The 21,101-nt window shown below is 42.7% G+C and overlaps 1 long non-coding RNA gene across 3 annotated transcripts; it reads right to left on the bottom strand.

The window, feature by feature from the left end:
• Positions 1-846: 846 nt before the first annotated feature.
• Positions 847-21,004, bottom strand: LOC134546982 (uncharacterized). Of its 3 annotated transcripts, XR_010079330.1 has the most exons (5): positions 20,442-20,500; positions 15,228-15,479; positions 12,674-12,762; positions 9,757-9,900; positions 847-6,729 (listed from the first exon to the last, which is right to left on the bottom strand). It is a non-coding gene; the product is annotated as an uncharacterized LOC134546982 (long non-coding RNA). The 3 variants fall into 3 exon arrangements; XR_010079331.1 differs by lacking the exon at positions 15,228-15,479 and having other exon boundaries at positions 20,442-21,004; XR_010079329.1 differs by lacking the exons at positions 12,674-12,762; positions 15,228-15,479; positions 20,442-20,500 and adding an exon at positions 10,151-10,551.
• Between the last annotated feature and the right edge of the window lie 97 nt (positions 21,005-21,101).

A 21,101-nucleotide genomic window follows, 5' to 3' on the forward strand; every position in this document is an offset into this window, starting at 1 on the left:
CTTCTGGGTCATGGATTCTTCTGGTTCATGGACACTTCTGGCTCAGGGACCCACAGGTCCTTCTCTGCAGAGCTGCTCCCAGTGGGTCAGCCCCAGTCTGTGCTGGTGCATGGAGCTATTCCTTCCCATTTATCCCTCTCCAGTGCAGGACTCTGCTCTTGCCTTTACAGAACTTCTGTCCAGCCTGTCCAGGTGCCACTGAACAGCAGCACAAGGCTCTGGGCCATCTGCCACTCCTCCCACTCCTGAACCATCAGCAAACTCACTGAGGGCACACTCTGTGCCTCTGTGCAGGCCATGGTGAATCAGGTGAACAGACTGGGCCCAGGACTGACCCCCAGGAACTCCCTGAGCTGCAGCCTCCAGCCAGACTGTGTGTGACACAGCCCCGAGCTCTGCTGTCCACTAGTGCCCAGCCACCTCCCTCTCTGCTCACCCCACACAGGCTGCCTCAGCTGGCCCATGGGGATGTTATGGGTGCCAAAAGCCTTGATGAAGGCGAGGTAGACAACACCCACTGCTCTCCCCTCATCTGCCCAGCCAGTCATGAGACCGCAGAAGACAATCAGCTACACAAGCCAGCTTTAGGTTATCTTCAGAGTGCTGGACCTGTTCTGATAGCACCACTAGAACTGCAATTTGCTGTGTAGCACTTAGCTGGCAAGTGCAAAAAACTTTTGAGTGGCCAAAAAATATTTGCATGTGGGTTGCAAACCATGTGAAGACCCCTTTCTTCACTTTGAATTTTGTCCCCCAAATATGATGATTTCTCCTTGATGGTAGGGCTCTGCTCTTTTCCTTTGTAACGGAAGAAGTTTATTGCTGGTTTGTGGGTTTATGAAGAAGTGCCACCCTTTATTGCTGCCATGATATTAAAAATAAAACAGCCAGTTGTCATAGATCAGAAACACGCTTATGAATTAGAAACAGACAGTAGGCAATATCTGGGAAAATCTAAATTATCTAAAGCTTACAGGGTTGTAGTCTTATGCAGTTAGGTCACAGGTAAAGCTTTTTGAAAAGGGGATCAATAAATAGGTTTGTATGAACTGTGAGTGTATTTTTAGTGAAACATATTTTAACTCAATTTAACCATTTTCCTGTATACTCTGCAGCCAGCGAGCCCTGCCATGCTGGCTTACTGTGGGAAAGGCAGTGAGAGGAAATTGAGCAGAAATGAGCAATAAACAGAAATGAAACTAACTCGATTATTCCAAGTCCTTAGCCTGAACATAAAATGGATGCTATTAAAATATGGAAATTTTACACCGTGTTCATTTATATTTCTCTAGGAAAAGTCTGGGGAATTAAAAAAAAAAACCCTCACAGAAAGTTCAAAAGTACTTTGCTGACAGTGGATATTCAGCACTGAATGCTGTCTTCTCTAGAGGATGTGATACCCTTGTGTTGACAATACAGGATATATATATGTATAAATCAATGTGGTACTTCTTCTGAGAGCTCAGCTCTGTGCAGAGGAACTCTGGTGTTGAGAGCTTTTCTTCAATTGAAAATGTGGTGTGAGGGCTGTGGGAGAGGTTTAGAGGGGTCATGACAGGATGATGTCAGTGGCTTATCTGCTCAAAAAAGTTGTGCACCCATGAAGCAAAGGTTCATTTTTCTCATCCAAATGATAGCCAAGGGAATTTGTCTAACAATATAATAAAAGCCTGGGATAAAGGGCAGTTGGTGACCAGGCTGTGATTCTGTGAATAAACTACTGATTTCTCCATATTCTGCGTTAGTAGCAAAGTTATTCCGTGTCATGGAAAAACTCGACAAATGAGACGGTGGTGCCAACACTGATTTTAACACAAATCTCATGAAATTTGTTTACTGTTTTGGGGGTTTTTTTTAAAGCTGCAGAGGAAAGTATGAGAGTGAAAACCTTAGGCTTTCTTTAAAAGGAAGGACAGTAGAGAAAGGACTCAGAACATGAAGCACATACATCCTAATGCTTCAGAAAACAGAGAAATAAAGCAACAGTGAAGGCCTTGATTGATCTGTTTAAAATCTCCTACTTAAACGAATTTAATTATTTCTATTTTCCAGTATATCTCCTGAGTGTTTGACAGCTTTGGGTGATTCAAATGCTATGGCAAGAATCCAAATGGCAAGCAACAGGGGATTAATGAACTACCTTGTCATGGGCGTTCCTCCCAGCCAGGTAAGAGCACAGTCTGGCTGTATCTGCAGGCTGTTTTTAGGCCAGATCTGTGCTCATGGACACTCAGGGAGCAGCTCCATGCCAGCTGGGTGCAGGCCAGGGTGCGGCTGTTTCAGCCGTGGCCCTGGCTGGAGCCAAACCAGCTCCTCCTTGAGCTGGCCCCAGAGCATGAGTGACGTGGGGGGAGCTCACGCAGGATCCTTGAAAACAGCGGGAAAGCCTGAGAGCGCAGGCTGGGGTGGCAGGGCTTGTATGGAAATGGGCAAAGGCTCCTGGCCAGCTCCCCTGACTCTGAGCTGCTCCTGCTGGATGGGCTTGGGCAGAGGACAGCAGCCCTTTCCACCAGCAGTGGGCTATGAGTGGTGTGCCTGGCCTGTGGGAAGCACAAGTCACTTGTCCCCAACCTGTGGCTGTGCCAGATCTCCCTGTGACAGCTGGTGGTGGTCCTGCCTTCCCCGTGGGGACACTGTGGGATCTCTGCTGCCCACCTCTAAGGTCCCTGGGCTGCACATTCCCGCAGGGCCCAGAGAGGACACTTGCCTGTAACAGGGGCAAGTAGGGCTGCTGGGTGAGTGTTCCCCCTTTGCCACTCATGAGGCACAGACACAGACTGTGGGATGCCTCTTTAGGCACTGAAATGTGGTGAGCATAGGGGATGGCTGCAAGCAGGCCACAACCAGTTTGGGTGAGGAAATGAACTCTCTGCCAGTAATAATATCAAAAGAACAGTAGAAAAATTACAGCTGTGAGCCTGGAATACAACACAAACACAAAATAAACCATAAAAGCCTCCAGAGAGAACTGCAGAGGTGCCTCCACCCTTTTAGGTTGTCAGCAAATATCTCAATGGCAAAATGAGCGGAAGGCACTGAAATGCACTCAAAATTCTGCATCCCTCCAGGCTCACAATGTATACACCTCATAACTCCAGAAATGCAAGCACCAGCTGAATGGGCAGACAACATTTTTTAACCTCTTTCTATGTAATTTTTTTTCAATAAGAGAAAAGAGGCAATTGGACTAATGTATTGCCAGGGTTCATTAATTTGTCTCCTTGAAGGGCAAGATGAATTAAAAACTCATGCTCAGTTATTTTCTAAGTCAAAGAATAGATTTAAAATTTTCTTTACACAAACAAAATTAATGGGGCCAAAATTTGTCAATTGCTGCTGGCAAGTCTCTTCCAATGAAAATAGGTGTCCTTCACATACCAAAACCCTGTGCAGAGCCAGAGCCTGTAAGCAGTTCCTTGCATTTCTAAGCCTTTTTGAGCACGGGCTGTGATCATGAAATCTGTAACATAAGGACTGTGTTCAGATTCACAGCATGGGGAATAATTGGCAGTGACTGACTTGCCTAGTGAATTCTACTGGCCTTCCAAGTAGACTTGCCCCAGCATTCTGAAATGAGTTCAGTGTGAGCTGTTCATGCACAAAGGTTTGCAGAGCTCTGGCTTTGCTAACTCGGTTTGAAGCAATTAATGATGTTAGCATTTGATGCTCAAAATTCAGAGGTCTCAGGAGTTCCTTTCCTCCCTTGGAGTGAATGGTTTGTGTTGCTTTGGAGTCCAGTTACAGGCAGCATTCAAGCATGTGCTGATCGATGGATGGGGCTGAAAGCAGGCTCCCAGGATAGAAGTGTGCAAAGTTCTTTGTTTTCCCCTGTAGCCATTTGCTGATGATGCCCTATTCTGGTTCAAAAGCCTGCAAATATACTCACTGGCCAAATTCAGTGCTCCAGGCAACTTTCTTATCAATTTTTCCAGAAATTCATGTTCCAAAAATCTCATCTTTCAGTTCTAAAAAAATGGATGTTTAGAGTCCTCATTACTGTGGAATAATGTGAAAAATGTATAAAAAATATCAGTGCTGTCTTTAAGTATTTGGTTTTGACAAGTGGAGCTCATTTGATACTCTAAATGCTCAGAAGGTCATGAATAATTCCTGTCTCCCAGCTCAAACAAGCTTCAAATAAAGATCTGCGTGTCTTGGACTACATTTCCACTGTCTTGCAGCAGTCTCAGGACTCCCATGCAGAAGGGCTGTGCCAGCCACCCTTCCTCCTACTCTCTTTGACATATCAGAGGTACAACCCACACACATGCTCTGGGGGATGCTGGAATACAAGTCCAAACACAGCCACATGGTCACCAGCCAACAGAAGTGAGTGGCCAGTGGTCACTACAGCAGCCAGGGACCCAGAATGCAGGGGCTGCTGACTCCATCACCCTTCAGAGCCATGCAGACATGGACTGTGGGATTAAAGGCCAAAATCATGGGCAAAACAGATCAGTAATTGAGCCCAAAGGCTACTGAGGAGGGAGCAAAGCACTTAAGAAAAGCAGCAGCTGGGCAAAGCACTTAGCATGCACTTAAGCCTGTAAGCAATTAATTTTTGGGTATTCGTAACCTTAAGGAATCAAAAGAAGAAAAGCTGTCCTATATTATATTGGTGAACAGATTCATATACAGTATGGTGTTCTGAGGATGGCCATATATTTTCCCTCCTTATTTTGTAAATATAGACCTTCCAGAGCTTTACAAATATCCTATTAATAATTATTAGATTGATTAGTAGTTACTGAGAAGGAAAGTAAAATGGTGATTGGGTCTCTGTTCCTCAAAATCCACCAAGTAAACATCCACCCTCCTTCCTCAGGGCTCTTATCAATGCTCCCCTGTAACACTGTAGCCACATGTCTGTGAATATATACTGCTGAAAGAAACTCCAGCCCTGTGCAGTGTACAATCCATCCTTGCATCTTTATGCTGTGTGAGTCACAGTGCATTTAGAGATCTCCTTCCATCTAAGTGTGATCTATTTACAAGCATGCGTAGGTTTTCATAGTTTCACAATAGATGACAGAAGAGCATAATTTATGTAAAAAATGTTCTGGCCTATTTGCTAGTCATGTGAGTACAGATTTTTTTTTCTTCTTCCTTTTTTTTTTTTTTAATTCAGTGTCTGACTCTAAATGCAAAGTAAAATTCTGATTCTGCTCTGTCTGAGGTGATTTGTTTTCAAGAAACTTTTTCCTGACAGGCCTTTGACATGGTGTTTTAGCACAGAATAAATGAATAAATGTGAATTTCATCCTTGTGTTTTTTGTAGAATCTGCTATCTCTATGTACTGTGCATATCTCAGAAGTCAAGGCTTTAAAGGCAAATAAAAGCCACTGGATTGTGCCTAACACAAAGCTGGTACAGAATATAACTTTTACAAGCCTCCCAAGATTAATTTAGACTCAGAAATCTTTATTATCCTCATTCCTTTGTTGAAAGTAATAACTGAAACCACAAACTACCATCAGAAGAACCACCCAAGCAGTGAGTTGGTCCCTGGCAGATCTTTTATATTAGACAACTGGGGCTAAATTCCATTTGCGTTTCTGTGCTTGATGTTCCTATTGACTAGCTCCAGGCAGCTGCCTGCTTACTGCCTTATTTAGGTCCTATGAATCACCCTCTGAGGCTCCCCCACTGCCATAAGGAGGTAGGTGAAATTTAGTTTTTTCTACACCTACTCAAAGACAAGGCCAGTTTCAGTGCAGCTGGGCATGAGTGTGGGGCTGGGCCCACACAGCTGCTGGCTCTCTCTTCGCTGACCTGGCTGCACACGCTCTTCTTGCAGGTTCTCCATCTGTGTGCTACAGCAGTGATGTCCTCCTAGATTACAGCAGCAGGCAAAGACCTCTCTCTTTGTCTTTTCCTCCTGAATTGTATCAGATCATATAAAACATTGAGCTAAATTTGAAATAGGGAAATTCCAGGGGCTGTGGAAATAAAAGAGATTTGTGTTGCTTGGTGAAACATTTTGAGATGTGTTGCTGGAGCATCTGATATACAAGTTGGGTGCTTTTAATCACTATCAATGACTGGTAATTCAGCAAGACAATAAATTCAAAAAATGTAGCACTATGCAGGAAAGTGGAGCTCTCACTTTGGAAGGCTTTGCACATCCCATTTACATTCACAGGCAGCGTCCCTAGAATATATGTGTCCCACAGATTGTGTTAGCATTAAATAAAGAGTAGCAACATAAAGCCCTGCATGGAGCATGGCTGGTCACCTCTACAGGCAGTAGTGGCCAGGCTGTGTGGTCTGACTCAGATCCAGCCCCTGATTATCCACACCAGGTAGCTGGACACTGTGGGCTCTGCCTACACCTCTTTTGTGGATGTATTTCTGGGGCGTGGAAGGGTGCAGTAATCATCTGTAGGCAGCTCTTCACACAAATACAGAAGAAGGACACAGCTTGGGTGTGTCCAACGATAAGTCCAGGAGTTCCCACATAATACGTGGGATGTTTTTATCAAAAGCAGCTATTTCTGCCCTGAAGTACATGTTCACACCTTGCCCTTTGGAGTTTATTCCTGAATATCTGATAGTGGAATTTAAACACAGCACAGATCTACCAAGTGAGAAACCATGAAGGATCCCTCTCATGAGGCAGCAATCCCCAAATCCCATGAAATAGCTCACTGGGCGTCTCCTGCAGCCAACTGTGCAGATAGTCTCTCTCTCTGTGGTTTCAGCCAAGTAAGAGCTGTGCAGTTCTCACCCTGTTGAAGTAAATAGGAAAAAGCCTCAATGAATAAGTGCAGCCAAGATTTCGTCCAGGAATTTAAGTGCTTCATAGCTTCCAATCCTGATAACTGAAACATGGACAACCACTTGTTTGGCCACATTTAAAAATATACTGTTGAAAGGGAACATAAAAGTATTGCAAAGACCCTTTAGGCATCTCCTTACTTGTGCCATAAAATCAGATCCAGAAAGCAAAAGGATTTGTTTCTAAAGGTTCATGGTCTTTCCTTCAAACCCAGCAATAGCACCAAGCTGCTTGGAGGAGCTGCTCTGTCAAGTACTTCAGTCATACTTTGCCAGGAATGGGAGGGTTGATCTCTTTGCTGCTGCTGGAAGCGCCCTGTCCCTGGACATTGTGGAATCATTCTGTTGATGAGGACATATTTTCAAGGACTCTGCCTCTTGTAAAGAGGTGGCTTTTGCTTTTTGGGAAGGCTCATCTATACCACATGACAAGTCTTTACAGCTGGGGGGAAAGTGACCCTGAGTCTCCCTTTAGGGTCTTTACCTAACCTAAAATCCATTTCTAGCACCTTTGCTTGTGCTCTTCATCAAGAGCATGAAACTGTTCCATATTTATTTCTCTGATATTTTCTCTACAGAAATGTATCTCAGACATCAGAGAGGTGAGAACATTGCTAAATCTGAATCTTGAGCAAAACTTGATAACTTACCTTAAATATTTTCCTTTGGCAGACCATTTTTAAAACAGATCTAACAAGGAAAACACATGCAGACACATTTGTGATACTGGGGAGCATTTAACTTTGGAGCAATTTATTTAGGGAGGTGTTTATGTTGTTCTAGTCTCTATAGGGACATGTTCAACAAAAAGTTTGAGACATGATGCAGAGATCGGCTGCTGAGATTTTGTGTCACACAACATCCAGCTGCATGGTTTAAAAGTATCCTTCTATTCTTAGACACTACATCTGTGTCACCCTTGCCCCAGAGAAAATAAAGGGTTGAACATGAAAAGAGTTGGCACACACACAGAGTGAATCAAATGGGTTGGGGCCTAGGAGAGACAGAATCCTTCATACTTATGTCTGAACTTATTTTTTAATATATTTTTCCTTGTTTGTTATACACTTTTCCATCTCCTATGCTCTCATTACACACCACAAAGTGTTTTTCTTTCATTTCTTCAATTTTGAGAACTACTGCATGGACATGAAAATTTTGGAATAATTTGGTAATATTTGTGTCATTCTCACAAAAAGGTAGCTCCAGACCAAATCTGTTAATTTCCATTTCCATAGTCAACAATGTAAGTCACGTGAATAAGACTCAGATGCATTCCTACCAAGTCTGTATGTATGCCAGGGAAGGGGATGGTCTCTCTTAAGTGGCCTCTTTAGTTTGGAATAGATTTCTCATTTTAGGACTGCAAGTCATTTTAATATGTGAGTTTTGTTGTGTCACTAGAGGTGATCCAAACCAATCTAACCTGAGGAAAAAAATTGTAAAATATTGCCTTGGAACAAATTGGCCTCAAAACTTTTTCCCTGCCTTTCCTACTTACATTCAGGAGCTGCAATAGCCCCACTTCCTATCTTCCTGCACAGACAGAGCCACTGGGGCTTGTCTCAGTCCTCCCAGGTCTGGGCTGTGCAGCTGGGAGTTGGGCAGCTCCACCTGAGGCTCTGTGGGGTGCCAGTGTCCTTGCCTGGGCACAGGGAGCCAGGACCCACTCTGGGCCAGAACTTGCAAGCCTCTCCCTCCCTGGAGCCCCTGGTGTCCGGCCCAGGGCGTGCTGCCTGGCATCCCCCTCTGGTGCCGCAGGCCGGGCTGGCTGCCAGAGCTGCTGCACAGGACCCTGCCTCCAAGCACAAGCCCCAGTGCCAAGAGCCCGAGGCAGACCCAGCTGTCTGGGCTGGCCCAGCATCACAGACCCAAAGAGGGGGGCCCTGCTTTTGTGTAGGCTGCCCAGGATCCAGGCAGGGGTTTGCTTATTTAATTTGGTGAAAGCTTGAACGAATAAAAGACTTTTCAAACAGAAACTTTGCAGGAGTAGAAACTAAAGATTTTCCCACGAAGTTTAGTTCTGTCAGGAGTACTCTTTGTCATGTTTTCTATGACTAGGGTAGCCTCTAGAGCGAGCAAGGTGTTCCTTGTCAAAGAATGCAGATAGAACATAGGATATGGAGGAATTAGACCTCCTCACGGGTGTTTCTTATTAGCTGCTACAGCACTCTGTCCTAATTTTCTCACCTCCCACATATTTTTGAGAGATGAACTAATCCCATCATGATAGAGCCTAACCAGTTCAGACCAGATACCCCTAAGAGCAAGGAGTTGGTCTAAGGATTCTTTCTGATCCTCAAAGGTTTGTAAAGCAAACCTTTCGTAATTGTGCTGATCCTCAAAGAAGGGATGTGAAAATTCATAATGGGGATGTCAAGTCACAAGAGTCGATATTTTAAAAAATATATCATTTGCCAGGACTGCCAGCTGCTGGCCAGACCCTGAATTAGCTGCCTTCCTCAAACAGAGATGTCCCCCATCTGCTGAATAAAATGCTCCTTTTGTGCACATTTTCACAGCTGAGGTTTGAACTAAAAGCCTTGTGGTCTGCAGACATCAACTTCACAAAGACAGCCAAAAAGTTTCTTGCTCTGGACTAAACAGGCAGGAAACTAAAACCTTTCTCAGCTGGAAGCATTCTTTGCCTATCTCACAACATCCCTTCCAATCATATAAAAATCTTTGAAGGAGAACATCTCCCTGCAATCCTTCACAGAGTGAATCCACTCAGGCAAGGCACATTTTGGGGAAGGAGCCAGATTAGCTTGGTGGTCCTCGCTTTTGGCATCCACCATGACTCAGTAGGGAAGAGAGAATAAATAAAATACTATTAAGAGGTACAACAATGTTACCAAATGAGATTGTGCCTTTCTCAATTAGAGTTGTTTTTTCTATCTCCATATGTTGCGTATTACAGAGCCCTTTTGTTGGTAAACATATCCATGGCTCCCTGCAGGGGTGCCAGGGCCACTCACCAGCAAATCGGAGACTGAAATTGTGCGTGAAGTCTGATGCCATGCAGAGATGGTCTTGTTTCCCTGTGTTCTCTGCTGTAACACTGAGAGCCTCTGAGAAGCTGGAAGCAGTTGGCACAATGCTTCTTCCACAGGTAACTCTCCCTAGGACAAACGAGGAAGATTGGGAATAGTCTGAGTGATTTCTGTTTCTTTGTATGCTAGATCCACAGTAATAATACAGCAACTAAAAAATTTCCAAATACCCCTGAGCTCTGAGCCCTTTCCCAGCCCTATGGCAGCAGTACATTTATGAGTCAGGCAATGTCAGTGCAGTAGTTGACAGATGAAGAAGCAAAGTGATTTTTCTCACCACTTAGATAGAGGAGCTGGTAACAGGGAGTTAATAACTCACTGTGCATCAGCTGAGCTGTGTCTGTGCTTCTGCTCTCAGCCCACGGCAGATCCAGCTGAACTGTCTTTCTCTGTGGACCAAGGAGAGCTGTTACCTGGCCTTTGGTGGCAGACTTAGTGGTTACAAACACAAGCACAGACAGTACTGGGACTTAGTCATTCCAGGATTATCTGCATGTGATGGTAAGTGTCTTTGTGCTAAGCTTTGAAATCACCTGGCACTTTGTTGGCAGACCATGCAATAAAATTCCCAAATCCTGGTTCTTGGAGCTGTGCTTTAAGCACTGCCTGTCAGTTCATTTCATGCTGCAGCAAACCAGGCACAACTCAGTAACAAAGCTTGAGCATGAACCACAGGAGACTGAATTTTCTAGTGTAGGTACAGTATGGGCTTTGAAATAGGATCTGACTCCAGCTGTTTCTTCATTAGGCTTTCCAGGCTGAGTAAAAGCTGATGGGTACCAGAAAATTTCTTTGTCATCTATTTCTCCATTAATTCCTTTGCATGTGTGTGGTTCAAGAGTGATGTAAATCATCATCTCCCTCACTCTATTTATCTGTTTCTTCAACAGGCTCTCATGGTAACCAACAACTGCTGAATTTAAAGAAGGCACTGTACCACACCAACTCAGTACAGCACTTTGCAATGGAATAGTGAGAGAAAGAGGGAAAGAAAGAGGGAAAGAAAGATACAGGAAAAGAGAAGGATACAAAAAGTGAGAAAGAGATGAAGGTAAAAAAAAAGTATATATAGAACCTCGTGTCCTTTATCAGGAAAAGGGAAAGATTAGATTTATTTCTGCAGTGACTATGAATACCAGATCCGCTAACTGCAGTTTAGGAGGTCTTTCTATATGGTCTACCCAGTCCCAGTTATTTTAATTCTGTGTTGCCAGCTGGCCTCTGCAGAAATCTATTCAGGGTTCAGTTCTAAACAGTAATGTTTGGGAAAAGCACAATCTAAAACAGACAGTTCTGTATGTGTTTAGGTTTTGCTTTCTTTCCACTTTTAAATATTAAAAATTGACTCCAGCTGTGGGGTAAAGTAACGCCCAACCTATAAAGACACCGACAAATAAATCACAATGCAATTTGCTGTGCATTTTCTGAGGTCTAAACACCAGCTCTTGAAAGGAATTTTCCATGATTACATCCTGGGAAGATATCTTAACTACCAGCAACTTGTTTGACTTTTATATTTCTTAAAAGTCATCCCATTCCAGCAGGGCCAAACCCTGCCATTACTTCTCTGAGGAGTTAACTCAGCTATCTGATGCTACTGAGGACACATGGAAAGTTTCACTATCTTTATCTAGCATGCTGCTAAGCAGAATAGTTACCTTGTGTGTCTATAGTCCTCTTTTTTACAAGGGTAAATCACTGATTGACTGATCACTCCTCTCAACTGATCAATTCAGTTTGTGTCCCCCTCTTTGCTGTGGCAAGTTTAGGCAGCCTTGCCTGAAGCTAAAGCTTTTATTACTGCTCATCCTTAAGTCACTGATGAGTAGGTTTCCCACTTCATCGGGGCACTGCCCAGAAAAGTCAGGTTTAGCTCCTGAATTCTGATTCAGCTCACCCTGGCTCATATTGTGGCTCACAGCAATCATTCCTGCCTATCCTACATTTCCTCCTCAAAAAAACATAAATATTTTGTGTTTGAGAAAGGAAGAAGAAGGAAATTCCATCCTAAAAGCACCACACTTCTCTTTTTCAGGGAGCAGCCATTAATCCACAAAGTCCTGTTAATCTACACAGTCAGGATAATAAACTAGAAATAGCTCTGATGTTGATATCAGTTTTTTAAATTTATAAATTAACTTACAATTGAAAAAAGCTGGCTTTGAACCAAAACCCCTTGAACTATCCTATTTCAATTAGTTACAAAACATTAAAAAAAGAAAGTTTCTGGCTATTGCCCTGCTCCCGCCAAAAGTTTGCAATGTAAATTTTTTTGTGGGGAAAAATAATTGAAGTAAAAATTCCTGACCAGTTCTGCTCTGCATGGCATTTCACTGGTGCTTACCCCGGATCTGCAAGTTGGTCTCCCCTTGAGGGCAGCCTGCGGAATGCCTGCCCCACCAGGGAGAGGATTTAAGAGGTTCCTGCTGTTCCCTGCCTCCAGCTACGCTACCACTGCCTCTGTGGCACTGGCTCAGTGTTTTGTGTAGCTTTCTTCTGGACCACATCATCAAGAAATAAAAAGAAAAGCCTCTACTAAAATATGTTTTTGTTTCTACTGGATCTGTTCCCTGATGCAGGCAAAGCTTTACATTGTCCTGACGAGGGCAACGGGAAAGAAATTGCTGTGGAGCCTCTTGCACATCTGCCTGGTCACTGCAGGAACCCTGAAGTTTACTTTTAAAACAAAGTTATTTGGCCCACAAACTGGTTTTGTCCCAACCCCTTTTCCACCCCTGTTCAAACACACATAGTTTCACTCCTGGGCAGTGTCAGACCATTCTTCAGAGCACCATCCTCCCCCCTTCCAGCTGAATTTTTTATTGAGGTTACTGTACCTTACCCTCAGGAGGAGTGTTAGAACCTCTTCCTCATCTGGAAATCCAGAAAGGAGAAACAAGAGCATGTTCTTAAGCTGAACAGAAACTGTACCTATAAGAATAAGGTAACCATGAGAAGAAGCTGAAGGTCCCAAGATTTCAACTTTAGCAATATTTTTTACATTTTTCTGATATTCTCAAGCAGAAACTTAGCAGTCTGGCCTAGCTGAAACTGCTGTGGGAAGGGTGCACAAATACTTGGAAAGCATAATTTAAAAGGTACTCGGAAATTAGTTCTTAATAATTCCCTGACAAAAAGGAACAGTTGCATACATGAGGTTTCATAGAAATCTGTCCTAAGCTTGGTACCAACCTGCATTTTCATAAATGACTTGAATGATGGAAGACCAAACATACTTGTGAAATTCATACATCACCACCACATTGGCAGGCTTTTGGAGGGGGGGCAGGAGAGGAATTTAAAATTACCCTGATAATTTTAAGAAATGGTCTGAAAGCAATTCAGTGAAATTCAATAAGGACAAGCACAAAGATGCAGGATGGAAAAAATCTATCACATAAAGACAATAAATGCAGGAATGTCTCTTTCCAAAAAGAAAGCAATTTTTGAAGCAGAAAGGAATCAAAATTGCAGTCAAATTTTTGTGAATCCCGTGGGCATTGAGAGTATCAGGTAATAAATGGGTACTCCTCTAAGACTTAAGCCTTAAATTTTCACCTCCATGAAACATCACAGAAGTTCTCACATTTCCATTTCCTAAAAGACTGGAAAGAGGCAGCAGGCTGGCTTTGTTCTTCCCTGATGCTGAGACTCTTCCTTACTGCACTACTGCTATAAGTTAAGGTGCATTTGGAAACCCTAGAAGGAAAGAATGAGGAAAAATATATGCCTTTTGTTTGTTTCATAAATATCAGTATATCAATATTGTGATCCTCTCTGTTTTCTTGGCTGATAATATCCTGCTTGCCTGGAGTTAAATCAAAGCAGGCTGTTAGTGAGAAGCCAGCAGGAAATGAAACAATGTAGGGCCATAAGTAAGTGTAAATATATAAGGTCCCATCATGGAGAACACCAAGACCCCCTGAGAAACCAATGGCAATTGATCCACGAGAAACAGCTCTTTCCATGGCTCTGAGTGTGCATGAGGTTTGTCACTGAAGGGAGATTTTGTTTCCTGCCGGGGAGGCACAATGACCACAGGAAATCTTTGTTGAATGCCAGCTTTGCAAAGAGTTATTCTGTCCTCATCCCAACATAAGATCAAAAGGAGAGCAGCAGACCAGGGGGACCCTGGTGTGGAAGGAAATTTGGGCAAGGGACCTGGAAGGAGCTGCTGCAGGACAGGCTGTCCCTAGAGAGGGAAAGGGAGCTCCTGGAAAGGGAGCACCTGTTCTCTGCCTGTGCAGAGAGGGAGAAGGAGCTGCTGCTCTCACCTTTGCTTCTGTGCAGCCCGGTGAGAATGAAGAGATGAAGCTTCATTTTAGTGGTGTTAATGATCTTGACTCCCCCAGACTTGTTTATAGCGTCAGCATTTTAAATATCCTTTCACAGATCAAGGCAAACTCAGCTTTTAGAGCAACAGGAGGGAGACACAGGAGGCTTTCTCTGCAGAGAGGGATGTGCTGCCTACAGCTTCCTCCGCTCCCCGGGGACTGGGTGTCCTCTGCCTCCCCCACTTCGTGTGGTGGGGCTCTGCATCTGCTAGAGTTTAAAAAACCCAAAACATTCTAGGGGATGTAAAGGGCGTAGGCATTTCAGAGGCCTTGGGATTTAAGTGGGTGTAGGAGATAGCGTGTATGTCCTACACAGACCGGGAGAAAGGGAGAGACGGTGCTGGAAAAACTGAGCAAGTGACAAATGTTCTCTCTCTTAGTAAATGAGTAAGCAATAAAAGAAAATAAATACAAATTCACTGTTTCAACTCAGAGGCAGCTTTTGCTCTCTTTGGTGTGCATGCTTGTTCTTGGGCAATGCAGTCTCCAGCAACCACGCAGTTTTTATGATGAATTTTAAGGAGATCAATGGGACACATGGGTTGTTACTGTCTTCTTTGCAACTGATAAGAAATTAGTGGCAATTCTGCAAACAAGCCAAAGATCTCAATATTAATATGCCACTTAGAGCTACTCAGCAAACAATACCTGCTTTTCCAAGGATGACTCTTGATTAAAAGAAAAGCTTCCATCAAACCCCCAAATAATCTCAGTATTAAATCCAACTATTTTTCAAGCAGTAGCACCTTTTTTTCCCTTGTCATTATGCTTTAATGACAAAATAGAGACATTATTTTACCTTCTACTAATTTCTCTGGATTTGATTACATTATTAGTCCCGTAAAGACTGCCCCTAGAGAGAACCAGGTTTGTGACAATATTACTGGCTGACATAAATGAACTGTGGCTGTGGGGTCAGATGTGATGGTCTTAAACCAGTATTTGCTGCCTGAAGAGAGACACTATTTGCAGAGGAAACTCTTTCCTGTGCAGATGTGTCTAAATCTAATTCAAGCACTTCAGACTTTGCAGACGGGTGATTTTCACTCTGTGTGTATTTACCTTCTCTCCTGCTGATACCAGCTGCAGGGAGATATTGCTGTCAGCTCTGAAGTATCAAAGTGCATTGGAGAGGGAATCATCACCTGAGGCTGTCAAACCCACAGCCCTGCTCAGCAGCATGGCAGCTAATGGGGACCCCTGGGCTTTCCTCACTGCCAGTGAACACTGCAGGGGGCAAGCTCAGGGCATCAAGCAAGGCCCACAAGGCTGCAGAGATGCTTGTGCTTGGCCTGCCAAAGAGACACTGAATTCCTGTAAGATATAAAGGGAATACATTTTACTTGGAGTTAAGCATCAGAGAACACTGAAATACCACCAGCCTTTCTTATAGCACCCCTTTCTGGGTCCAGGTTTTCTGTGTTTCCACCATAAACACAAATATTTTGCCCCTTCTAGCTGCAAAATGTGAGAAATCCAAATGTAGGAATCAAGTGGTATCAAATGCTATGCAATTTATGTTTCCTAAATTCTTCAGCTGAAATCATGGTTGTATTTCGAGACCATGCTGTCTCTAGAGGTACAGACTTCAGGCTGTGGTGACTTTGCTTGCCAACTCTAAAAGAAAAAGGAAGGATAAATTAATCTCTTATGTGCTGAGAATGTGTTCAGCAAGCCACCTAGCTTGGAAGGGGTTTATGAAAGGCTCAGTTCTACAAATACTTATTGCTATATTACTGTGACATTGTTCTGACACAAAATGTGGGCTTCCTATCAATTACCTAGGAGAGAGAAAAACATCCTAAACCAGGATCTTAACTCTAGATTCTCCTTTTCCTTTTGAGGGGTAAGTAATTGCAACAACTCTGGCTTTTATTTGTTCAGGTCTAAATCGGTTGTAGTCAATTAAATTTTATGTAAGGGGAAAAAAAATCACAAATGAGACCAAGCAGATCAGATAGTCTCCCTGTGGACAGGGTGAGGGCAGTTCTTGGTTTAACCTTGCACCATTCTGGTTGCAAAGCATTATTATTATTATTACTGCTATAATATCATTTTCCTCCTGCAGAATGCACCCACATGGCAAGATGCTGAGTACATCTAGGTGATTTTCAATGTTCCTTCCATGCTCCCCTGCTTTTGTTTCTCTGTCTCTCACCACACTGTCCTTAGATGATTCTTTGTCAATGTAAATGTTCAATTTTTTGTAAAGCTGAGGTCTTTTGATTTTGAAGTATCTGCTTTTGCCTGTGGAAAATCATTAAGCACATTGGTCAGGTAAAGAGTTGGGGGAATGTCAGTATTTGTTGGTGTACACCTTATAAATCATAAAGTAACTCAGAGCTGTGAGAGTGTGTAAATGCCTACATTACCTAGGTGAAGGTTGCTGCTAAGATCCCTGCTCTCCTGTGCTTTGCTCAGCCTTGGAGGTATTTAGTGTGAGTTTCCCATCCTCTGCAGGGACAGACATCCTACTCAGGATCAGCTGTGCTGATGGAAAAGATGCAGCCCCTGTTCATGTTCTTCACCCCTATGGCTTGCTCTTGGGGATGCAGGTGAATGTGCCTTGGAGCCTAACCTGGGGACTGGCTCAGGTCAATTTTAACTGCCTTAAGTGACAGCAGGATTTGGGCTCGCCTGCTTGGAAGGACAGGGATGCTTACATCCCCTTGGCGTTTATAGAGGGGAGGACAGCAGTCACAGCTGCCCCCAGAAAGGCAGGCTGCAACCTTGAATCTGACAAGTGCACTGGCTTAATGGAATCCATTTAGAGCTGCCATAATTAATGCAGGTAGGTGCAGAACAGATGTGATGTCTCACCGGGCATTTTACAGTTGCATCAAATTGAATTGGAGGCACACAAGAAAAGAGCTTGCACCTTCCTTGCACTGGCATCTTTGGACACTCTTCCAATACTTATAACTGAGCCCAACATGAATGTTGTTTGTTGGTCTTGAAACTGGAAAGAGACATGAGTGGGCTAGTTTTCACTGGGAAATTACATCATGTTAGAACATGTTGCTCGAGACTCCTGGTGACTTCTACCACAATGTAACTTCCTGCCATAAACAAGGCCTGTGAGACAGCTGTGGGGAGGCCAGGAGCCATCGGGCTGGGCTGGTGCTGCTCTGGTTTGGAGCTCCTTGGGCACTGGGTGACTCAGCTGCCACGGGCTCTGCAGCCAGGACAGGCTGAGCCCCAGCCTCTACATCACTCCAATGACACGGTGCAGGCATGCTCTGCTGGCTCCCTGTAAGTACTAACAAGCTTTTTGTTTGGTTGGTGGTTTTGCTTTTGATTTTAACAGCCTGTAAAGAAGTAGATCATGCTTTTTTTTTAACAGTCTCAAGCAAAATCAGTCCTCTTCTAAAAACTTCTAGTAAATTCAAAGGTTTTGTCTATGATTATTCTCCACCAGATATAGAGGAAGCATAAACTATGAGTAAGAGTCTTGTAAGGCTACAATACTTGAGCAATCCTTTTGGTAGCTTTCTCTACTTCATTTAAAAACACCTCCCTTTCTATTTTCCCTTTCTATTTTCTTGTGGTGATTATCACACACATTTTTACTGAGAAGCAGCTCACAGTGAACCACTTCAAAGACTGCACTACATTTGCAAAGGAGGGAATTTCTCTCTGACAGTTCAGCAGCATCAGCATGTGCTGGAAAATAAGCATGCATCACAAGACAGTGTCCTACACATGGGGAATCCTAAACAAAAAACTGCTTATAATGAGACAGCACACAGAGAGCTCACATGATTCTGAAGTAGCTGCTTGCAACGCCTTGGAGCATTGAATTAAACTGCTCAGAGCAAAGAGAAGTTGTTCTTGGGCTATATGTGAAAATCATTATTAGGGAAAAGAATTATCATTCTGCCATGTTTGTACAGTGGAGTCTTAATCGGTGTTGCCAGAATGGAAATTTTAAACAATAACAAACACCAAGTGCCCATTTCTTTCTTGAAAATAGGGGGATTACAACTTCAGATCACATATAATTGATCAACTGTCACTGAACTAATTTATTGCAAAAGCTTGATACTTGCAACATGCTATTTAAAACCACTAACACACAGAACACTTGCAACCCATACCTGAGGCTGATGGGTGACCTACAAAAGCTAAAATGCCTGGCAAATATATTTTCTTTTGGCATTTTTCAAATTACATATTTATTTTTCTTTGTTATTCTTTCTCTTTTTTGTGGGAAGATGTTCTTTCCTGGCCAGTTTTTAAATGCTCATTTGGAAACCTGAGACTGAGTTCTGCTTTTTATTAGGTTTAATTTTAAAAACAAACAAAAAAGCATGATTAAAAAAAAACCATGTTACAAGCAGCTTTACCACTGCTATGAGTGCTAATGGTAGGAAATCCACATCTGGGGACACGCAAGACAGAAATAGCTCAAGGTTATTTTAGACCACTCAGACCTGAGGGTTTGTGCAGTGCTACAACCCCAATCAGATCCCACCCAGCTGCCTGTGCCCTGACCCCCATCCTTGCACCCTGCAGCTCTGCAGCACACCAGGCAGCCTCCCCAGCAGGCTGCAGCAGGACCTGCCGTGCAGCAATCCCTGCTGAAAGACTGTGTGTCCCAAATCCCTCTCCCACTCGCCACCAGGGATGGACATCCATATTTTGTCTGGGAAGGGCTTGTGACACTGACTTGGTGCCTTCCTGGCCACTGGGTTTTCTTGTCTAACCATGCACTACTTCTCACTAGCAATTAGAAATATTTTTTTTTCCTTCTTCTCTTCAGTAGTCTTTGTCTACACTTGGATTTTCAAAATTAGCAACCTCAAGAGCTATATAGGCTAAAAAAATGCTATCTCAGAAGGATGGGATTACATATAATGCTGTAATATATAAAGGTGCCTCAGAAGCCATGTTCAGGCTTAAGGGCATGAGCTCTACTTTGCCATTCCCATATCCCAGGACAGAGGGGAAAAGGGGGATGCATGCATACAAAAGATTCATCCTGACAGATGGCATAAAAATAGAAAAGACATGGGGCTGAGACAAGGCTTCACAGAAATTACAAACACAGATGCATCCAATGTAAAAAGTTATGGAAAACCTGTTATACCCTGCAAACTCCAAAATACTATTTCTTGGAGAATTAAAATCACCCTCTAGGAAAAAAGGAAAAAAATAAAACCTCCTCAAAATGTCAAAGACACAAACTCGCCCTGGCTTACAGTTTGTGTGCGGATTTGAGCTATTTATAAAGCCAATCTCCACGGTTTCTGTCAGACATTGCTGTTACGCATGTCCTGAGCTAGCAAACTAGTGGATACAAACCTGATCTACATAACCATGGCAATAAATGAAGATATCTGTGCACACTCCATGTTGTGCTTATTAAAATAACAGGAATTGCTGCATTTGATTCGTAAAGAGATGAGTAGGTTTCTGCATGAAACTCTACTAATAGTTGAAAAAGCCTGTTCTACTATGGACTGAAAATGGTCTCTCCCCACCCACACATGCATCTGGGATTTGATCACCAACCTTTAGGAGAAACCCACAAAACCTATTCCACTTAGCAGATTATATTACAAGGCAAAGGAAAACCTTGCAGGCTCAAGATTCGGGTGGAATCCATTTATTCCACATGTGCAGAGACTGGATGAAGAATTGGAGGATCTGCAACACCAAAACATCTCCATGTGCTACACACATAAGCCACCCTTGACTGAAATCCTGTAACTCTTACCCTTATATAATAGGTTTCCCTGCCTGGTATAGCTTGATTTCAATTTCAACTGCTCTTTTTTCCCCTTTCCATCATGTTCAAAACTATCATAAACAGTCTGTAAACTCTGCATCACAAATGGCTTTCTAATCACAAAAAAGGTATTTTGAAAAGAAAGATCAGTTCCTCATGTCTAAGCTGAAAAAGGGAGAGCGTCATTCAGCCAGAGGTTAAAAAAAAATCTATTAATCTTTTAATTATTATAATATTAAAAAAAAATAATAAATACAGAAAGAAATATTCTGCAGACTCTGTACAAGGAACCAAATTTCTGGCAAGAAATAAATACTCTAAAGAAAGGTAAAACTCATGAAACATCCCTTATGGAGGTATTTTATATATATATAATTTCTATTCTATTTTCTTGAATACATATTCTAACAAAATGGTCTATGTCTAAAAACCCACACCACAGTCAAAAATATTTTTCTCCACTAACAAGGTAAGATTCCTCTTCAATGAAGTACTTAAAATCCATCATTTGCATGAAGAAAATGTAATACACCCCCAGGACATACCCTTGCAAAATCCTGTTTACTTTCATGGCGATAATATTCCTCACCAAAGCAGACATCTGCACTTCTGCAGCAAATGCTTCAGGGATCTCTACTTGCTCTTTCAGGAAACATCTGTGTCAATATACCTCATTGAAGATGTTCCCTGCAAAAGAATGCTATCACCATGTTCTTGATTTATTATTATTTACTGTTGTTCTGTCCAAATAATTCCAAATTTTATCTCCATCTCTGAGGATCTGTATGTCCTTTGCTTGCTTGGATGGTTTTACAAGGATGAAAGCAGCATTTCCAAAACACTTCAGTGAGTATTTCTGTGGTTAAAGCAAAAAAAAAAAATTTTAAAAAGGGACTTTCATCTTTGGTATTTATAAAAACTAGTTTATAATCAGGGTATCTTATCTGTTCTTAGAATACAAAATGGTACATTTACGAAAACAGAACTCCGAGGGAAATAAACCTTTTGTATCTTAATTTAAAATGCAAAGGCATAAAAAGGTTTTGTCCTTCGTAATGTGAAGAAAGCTTGTTTCCAATTCTTCCAGTATTTTAACAAGGAATATTGTGTAGATACAAGGTTTGTGATATCAATTGACTGGTTATTAAACATATTTCAGCTCTTCCCCTGCTCCCAGCACACTCACAGACATATTTGATATTCAT

The sequence above is a fragment of the Prinia subflava genome, chromosome 1, assembly GCF_021018805.1.
Source record: "Prinia subflava isolate CZ2003 ecotype Zambia chromosome 1, Cam_Psub_1.2, whole genome shotgun sequence".
NCBI classification, from domain to species: domain Eukaryota; kingdom Metazoa; phylum Chordata; class Aves; order Passeriformes; family Cisticolidae; genus Prinia; species Prinia subflava.